Source organism: Sciurus carolinensis, chromosome 9 (genome assembly GCF_902686445.1).
Source record: "Sciurus carolinensis chromosome 9, mSciCar1.2, whole genome shotgun sequence".
Lineage (NCBI taxonomy): Eukaryota > Metazoa > Chordata > Mammalia > Rodentia > Sciuridae > Sciurus > Sciurus carolinensis.
Window position 1 is genome coordinate 33,484,137 of NC_062221.1, and position 8,577 is coordinate 33,492,713.

Below are 8,577 nucleotides of genomic sequence, written 5' to 3' on the forward strand. Positions count from 1 at the left end.
ATTTTATGATGATGCTATATTGTACACTTTTAATTTCCAAATGTTTCATGAAATTAGATCGTACTACAACCTTAATTGAACATTTTTTTTTTTGAAATCTCTTCATCCCATCTATACTTTATTTTTACATAGTTTGTCATTATGAGTGTTTATGGAGGGGTATAAATAGTAATGAATCTTGTTAAAGTAGACTGGAAACCATAGGCAGTTCAATCTTAATGTATGTGAGTGTGTGGTGTTGAGGATTGGAGACTGGACCCAGGTCCTCAGAAAGCAAGGTAAGCACTGGACCACTGAACCACACTCCCAGCCTTTAAATTTATTTTAATCACTAATGGTAAACAGTATATATTGCCAGATGCACAGTGGAAATTGACAGTTCAAAATTTCTTCAATTGACGATTTTGAATAATTGGGAGAGTTTGTTATCCGTATCAAGCTTTGTGTGATTCACATGCCAAGGGGCTTTTATTCAATTTGGGATAAAATTACAGGCACTGTACAGTAGGAAGAAATGCTCCTCTCTTCCCTAATAAAATCTTTATCATTTTCCTTCCCTCAGGAGTAAGATATATAATGATGAACTTTTGGGAATATTTATGGCACCCTTCTCGCTGTTACCTTAAAGTAGGATCTGCAAAGTCAAATGCCTGTAGGGGTTAGGCAAGTAATGTGAATGTTTGAAATATGCCAAGTTGAAAAATATTCTTCACTTACAGGGGGAAAAAAAGAACTCCTTATCTTTTCTTGAAACATGTAGCCCTTCTGGGTCAATTTTTACTTTTCCCATTTGTGCAATTGATAAAAGTACAGGTAGCAGTTGGTTTCCTCTTCACTTTATTGTGAGAAGAATAAAAGTAGAAGGGTGATGCCCATATCCCTGCCACTTGACTTAAGCTCTGCTGTGACAACAGAGAGTGGTGGGAAAGGTAGCAAATTGGTCTCTCAGTTCCTTATTCCAGAAGCACAATAGCTGTGCATTTCTGGGAAACTGGGTATGCTGACAGGGCCATATTTTCTAAAGTGTCAAGACCATAGCAAAGTGTGTTGCTTACACTGAAGAGCCTATTTTTATGGAAATTGCTACATCAACTTTGCCTTAAATGCTTGCAATGTGAATAAAGTAGAAGTAAAGCACAATGTCTGTCAAGCAGAACTAGCTCTTGACCCATTATTTTGGAACTTTTATTTCCAATGTTTAAGTTTATAAATAAACACTACTTTTAAAGAAGAATCATTATCATATTTTTGAGCTACTGTGAGTGCTCGCTGAATTTGGAGAACAATTTTAGATTTAATTTAATATCTCCCTTTCCTTTTTGACATTTATTAAATGCAAAATATGCATGTAAATAATATCTGTTTAAACTAGGAAGAGAGAGAGAGAGACGTGGTCAGACACAAGGAACTTACGACAAGGTGTTTTAACACTACCTCATGACTGAACCAATTCCAGTGTTAAAAGGATTTAATTAAAGACATTAAAGTTACATTGTGTTTTATTAAACTTAAGTAGGTACTTATAAAGGAAAATTCACAATTTTCTGGCAGAAATTTACTGGCAGAATCACAGAAAATAAGAAATATGATTTCAACAATAGAATAGTAGTTAAAACTTAGTACTAACTTACAAAGTCCTTCTCTGGTTTTGACACTCTAAGTGTGCCTACAAATTCAGATGTTGAGAATTACTGGTTGTCTGAAAGGCAATGTATATAAAAAAATTTTCTTTTTCAAGTGTAAAGTTAGGAACTACAAGATTAAATGGTTTGGGACAATTTTATTAATGCTTTTTGAATAAAGAGGTTTACACACACACACACAAACACAGACACACAATACAGCATCTACCTTCTATGACTCTCTTTTGTTATCTGATTATAGTATTACTTATAAGAAATTACAAGCCCTTTCCTTTTAGAAATGTTACTGATTTCTGTTACTTAATACTCTTGTTATTTAGAAATATTTTTAGAAGGAGGAACCTTTTTGTGAAATCTACTAATATGTTTAAAAATACCTAAACTCAAGGGGAAAATCTAAAAATTTCCTCACTCCCAGATCTCCTCTTACTCCATTTAAGTTTATATCTAGAGAGAAAGAATTGTTTCCCAAATCTTAGTATTTTCTCCATTACAATAAATAATTTTAAGAAAGAATATTTATTCTTAATCTGGGGTCACTTTCTATGCATTCCACCTTTAACTTGGGTATCATATTAAATAGAATGAATTTTAAAAGGACAGATTAAGTAGCACTCTTTTCTTATTAATTCTATAATTTATAAGTTCATGCTTCGAACCTTCCTCAAAATATGAGAAAAAAAAGTTTATTTTCTGTAAAGATCAATAAGTTTAACTATTCTAAAATGCAAGCATAAATTTAGATATTGATTTTGGATATGGAAGACTGAAGACTTTAGGAAATTAATTTTTCAAGCAATTCCTATGAGTATTTAGCAAAAAAGATAATTGATGGAAAACCTGTTAGAAACCCCCAGGTTTGCAAAAAATATAATGAAGTTATTTCTATTGCTTACTTTTTGCTGGAAAAGAAGCCATATATTGAAAACTAAAGATCTCAGGAATAATTACAAGTCACTATCCACACCTGAAAAAGCATTTTTTCACCTCTAAAATATGAATTATAATAAATTTAAAATACTTGTAAAGTACATGGATGTACTTTTTAAAATGTGTAACAGGATAAATTGTGTCAAATCTCTATGTTGTTCTATCTTCCTGAAAAATTATTCTCATTTACGTAAAGTTTTAGCTATATTATGTTAGCACCACTCTTACATACAAATAAATAGTAGTTAAAACTTAGTACTAACTTACAAAGTTCTTCTCTGGTTTTGACACTGAGTACTTGATCATTTGGATAACAGTTTTAGATTTAAGTTAGCAAGTAATTAGTAAGGAGCACTAAATAATAATCAATTTTTTTAATAATTTTTTTTCTAATTTGATTTTGATATTTTGATTATTTATTCTACTTATGGTATATTTCTTTAAAATGTACATCCTGAAGGTCACAGAAAAACATTTAAATTGTTCCTTTTTATTTTTGGTTCCAGGACAAATATATCCTGCTATCCTTACCATATTGCACTTTATACCTTTAATAGAAATAACATATAATTATAAATATATATTGGACACTTAACATGGTGCTAAATTATATGTGTTTAATGCTATATTCTTACCATTAAGAGGACTAGATTAGGACCCTCAGGCTTAAAGGTCATTTAAATTTTGCTCACATAGCTAGTGAGAACCAAACTAAATAACATTAAGTCCAATATAAAGGTGAAGAAACTACATACTACTAATGAATATCTCTCAAACCTTTAACATAAAAGTCAGATCACAAGTTCTAATCTTAAAAGTCAAAGTTTCCAAAGATATTTTTAAGGATAGTTTTAGAATAACAAATAATTTTTAAATATACCACAGAAAAAAAAGAACTAAAAGTGAGGATTATAATAAAGTTGAAAATGATCTCGAGTTTGTAGTGCCTTATATATGGCGGAAGCAAAGTCCAATCCTCTCTGGAGGTACCAGATCACAAAACAGGCTTCAATAATGCTCAAAGAAAACAATAAGAGGAAAAGGCTTTACAAGCAAACATAAATATAAATTCAGAAGAAAGCAAATAGCCTTAAATCAGTTTTCAAAAATCAGAGGCAAGTATTGGATTTATCAGACACAGCATATTCAACTGGACTGTAATGGTATAAATGTGTTAGGTCACACTTTTTATGTCCTTGAACATAATTTGATGAGTATATTCATGTTAAAAATGAGAAATATGCACTGAAAGTCAGACAAAGGAAGAAGTATCCAAAGAAAATGATCAGATGGATCTGTGTAAAAAGGTAACCAAATTCTAGAATAGAATATTTAATAGTTTAAATATAGAAATTAAATTAATAATTTAAACAGAGATTAGTTCTGAAGCTCATTAATCAAACAAAGATTAAGCTTTACTAAAAAGTGAATGCATCAAAGTAAAAACAAAGAAAAAACATATGAAATAAAAGTAAAAATCATGAATATGGAAAAGATGAAAAAAGTCTACCATAACATCAGACAATTCACCTGAACAAAGAAAATAAGGTGAAAAGGAGAATATTTGAAGAGATCATATTTATCAAATTTTCCAAATTAATAAATAACAAAACTTTTCATATTCTGAAATCATGAAGCCCCTGGGGGAAAATAAATATAAATATAAAGAAATCCACATTGCGGAGTCATAGAAACTTTAGATGCCAAAGGAACAATAAGGAGAGCTCAAATATTGCAGATAAAAGAATGGCAACTTGACAACTCCCATCTTGACAGAAATAGGAAAGCCATAGAAAATGGAATAATACCTTCAATTGCTTAAAATTTTTTCCTCTAGTGTTGTTTTTCAGATAAACAAAACTGAGGGTACACCACTGAGATTATTACAAGACAGTGAAATTACTTTTGAAACACACGTTTCGGAAGATAATAAAGCAATCTAAAAAAGTTTGCTTGCAGGAAGGAATAACATACAAAATAAAAGGTAAACTTAAGAAAGCTTTGCTATATTTATAAAACAGTAAAAGTAATTTATATATGATAGGTTTAAAACATAAATTTAAAGTAATGGAAAAGAAAGGTCTGATGGTAGAGAGGAGTGTCATTGAAAAACCAAATCAGAAAACAATATTTTAAGGAAAAACATTGTAAAAAAAATGAAAGGCACTGAATAATGGTGGTAATTTTCACTAATCAAGACGATGCCCACTTTTATTATGAGGAATCTGTATAGCCTACCATCATATTGGGAGGGTTTAAGACTGTTCTCTTAGTAAAAGATCAGACAAAAATTCAATATAGTGTACACTTAAATCAATTCCCAAGTGACCTAATATGCATGTGCAGAAAGGATTTGAGACTCAGAGAATGTATTTTTCTTAAAGGAAAAGTCACATTTTGAAAAATTTCAGTTTCCAACCCAAATGGAAAATCTCTAGCAAATATCAAGGCATGGAGTCATCTAGACTACTGGGACAACCACCAACTAACTAGTGGAGTTTAGGATCAGTAAGAGAAAATATCATGTCCTTGAAATTTAAACAACAAATGTCTAAATAACACTGGATTTATATCTACTAAAGTATGTACTAATACCTGTTGAATGCTGTACCTACAAATATTTCTAAATGATACTTGCATTATTTATGATCATATCACTTGACGATAATGAGAAATAGATTTTAAAGTGTATTCATGACAAATTATTAATTTCATCCAATTATATTTTCTGATTTGATAATGTGAAATACTTGTTCATTTTAATTTATATGAATTCTTTAATGTTTAAAAGAGTCTATAAAATAGTTACATATTGTTATATATTCAGAAATCTAGCAGAAATTTCTGATATTTTTTCTCTTGTATCAGATTTATTTAAGGAGCAGTACTTAATTAAAGACCAAATTAGCCACACAGAGCCAACCCCAAGTCCCCAGACCCAGCGGTGGGTCCCAGCCGCAGGTGGCTTCTGGCACCAGGGCAGGGCAGCGAGAGGCTTCCCCCGAGCAGCCCTGGCATCCTCAGGCAGGGGCAGGCCCTGTCTATAGCCAGCTTCTAGAGCAGGTCCACCCAGTGAGAGGATTTCCACACAAAACCAACCCCCAGCCCTGGACCCAGTAGCAGGCTAGGGGCAGCTTTCTTGGAAGCACTGCATTATCAAGTGCCTCCAAGACTTCAGGCTACTGAAGGCTGGGAGGTGATATACTGGAAATCTACAGGGACACTATAAGCCAATAGAGGAAATCTGCAATATCTCAGAGCTCCCACTGACATCTGACCAATATGAGAAAACAAGGGAAGAAAATGTCCCCAAACAACCTACATACTATATCAATAAAGCCCAATGACACCATAGCAGAAGATATGTCAGAAAGGGAGTTCAGAATGTACATAATTAAAACAATCAGGGAAACAAACAAGGAGATGAAAGAGCAAATGCAGGCATTAAATGATAACATCAATCAATAGTTAAAAGAGCAAATATGGGAAGCAAAAGATCTTTTCAATAAAGAGTTAGAGATACTGAAAAAAAAAAAAAAGAAATCTTGAAATGAAGGAAACAATAAACCAAGTTAAAACTCCATAGAAAGCATAACCAATAGGATAGAACACCTGGAAGACAGAACCTCAAACATTGAAGACAAAATATTAATTTGAAAACAAAATTGACCCAAACAGAGAAGATGGTAAGAAATCATGAACAGAATCTACAAGAATTATGGGATATCATGAAAAGGGCCAAATTTAAAAATTATTGGGATTGAGGAAGGCTTAGAGAACAAACCAAAGGAATGAACAGTCTATTCAATGAAATAATATCAGAAAATTTCTCAAATCTGAATAATGAAATGGAAACCAGGTACAAGAGGCTTATAGGACTCCAACTACACAAAATTACAACAGACCCACACCAAGGCACATTATTATGAAAATACCTAACATACAAAATAAAGACAGAATTTTAAAGACTGCGAGAGAAAAAGAATCAAATTACATTAGGGGGGAAACCAATAAGAATACCAGCAGATTTTTCAATCCAGACCCTAAAAGCCAGAAGGGCCAGGAACAACATTTACCAAGCCCTGAAAGAAACGGATGCCAACCAGAATCTTATACCCAGCAAAATTTACTTTCAGATTTGGTGATGACATAAAGTCCTTCCATGATAAACAAAAGCTAAAAGAACTTACAAAAGAAAGTCGGCATTACAGAACATTCTCAGCAAATATTCCATGAGGAAGAGATGAAAAGCAATGAAGCAAAGAATAGCCAAATAAAGGAGAAACCACATCATGTCAAAAAACAAAAATGAATCAAATGACTGGGAATACAAATCATATCACAATAATAACCCTGAATGTTAATGGACTGAACTCATCAATCAAAAGACATAGACTGGCAGATTGGATTAAAAGAAAAATCCAACAATATGCTGCCTGCAAGAGACTCATTATAGAAAGAGATACCCACAGACTAAAAGTGAAAGGATGGGACAAAACATACCATGCACATGGACACAGCAAAAAAGCTGGAGTATCCATCCTCATTTCAGATAATGTGGACTTCAAGCCAAAACCAGTCAGAAGGGATAATGAAGGACATTCACATGCTGCTTAGGGAAGCATCAGATCAGCAAGACATAACAATCATAAATATTTATGCCCCAAACAGTGGTTCATCCATGTTCGTCAAACAAATCCTTCTAAATTCCAGAAATCAAATAGACCACAACACAATAATTCCAGGCAATTTTAACACACCTCTCTCACCACTGGACATATCTTCGAAACAAAATTGAACAAGAAACCATAGATCTCAATAACACAATCAACAATTTAGACTTAATGAACATTTATAGAATATACCATCCAACAAAGAACAAATACCTTTCTTCTCAGCAGCACATGGATCCTTCTCTAAAATAGACCATATTTTATGCCACAAAGCTACTGTTAGCAAATACAAGAAGATAGAGATACTACCTTGTACTCTATCAGACCATAATGGATTGAAATTAGAAATAAATGACAGAATAAAAAACAGAAACTTCTCCAATACCTGGAGATTAAATAATACACTATTATATGATGAATGGATAACAGAAGACATCAGGAGGGAAATGAAAAAATTCTTAGAAGTAAACAAGAACAAAGACACATCACATCAAAGTCTCTGGGACACTATGAAAACAGTATTTAGAGGAAGATTTATTTCGTGGAGCGTATTCAACAAAAGAAGAAAAGTCAACAAAATAAACGACCTAACGCTACAGCTCAAAGCCCTAGAAAAAGAAGAGGAGACCAAACACCAAAAATAGTAGAATACAGGAAATAGTTAAAATCAGAGCTGAAATCAACAAAATTGAAACAAAAAGAAACAATGCGAAAAAATAACAAAATAAATAGTTGGTTCTTTGTAAAAATAAACAAAATTGATAAACCCTTAGCCACACTTACCAAAGAGAAGAGGGAGAAAACTCAATTACTAAAATTCGGAATGAACAAGGAAATATCACAACAGACAGGAGTGAAATACAAAACATAATTAGAAGCTATTTTGAAATCTATACTCCAACAAACAGAAAACCTCGAGGACATCAACGAAGTTTCTAGAGACATATGAATTACCTAAACTGAACCGGAGGAGGACATACACAACTTAAATAAATCCATTTCAAGCAATGAATAGAAGAGGTCATCAAAGCCTACGAACAATAAAGTCCAGGACCAGATGGGTTCTCAGCCAAGTTCTACAAAACCTTTAAAGAAGAGCTCATTCCAATACTCCTGAAAGTATTCCATGAAGTAGAAGAGGAGGGAAGCCTCCCAAACTCATTCTATGAAGCCAATATCACCCTGATACCTAAACCAGACAGACACATTGAGGAAAGAAAATTTCAGACCAATATCCTTAATGAACATCAACACAAAATTCTCAACAAAATTTAGCAAATCGCATACAAAACAGTATTAAAAAGATAGTGCAACCATGATCAAGTGGGTTT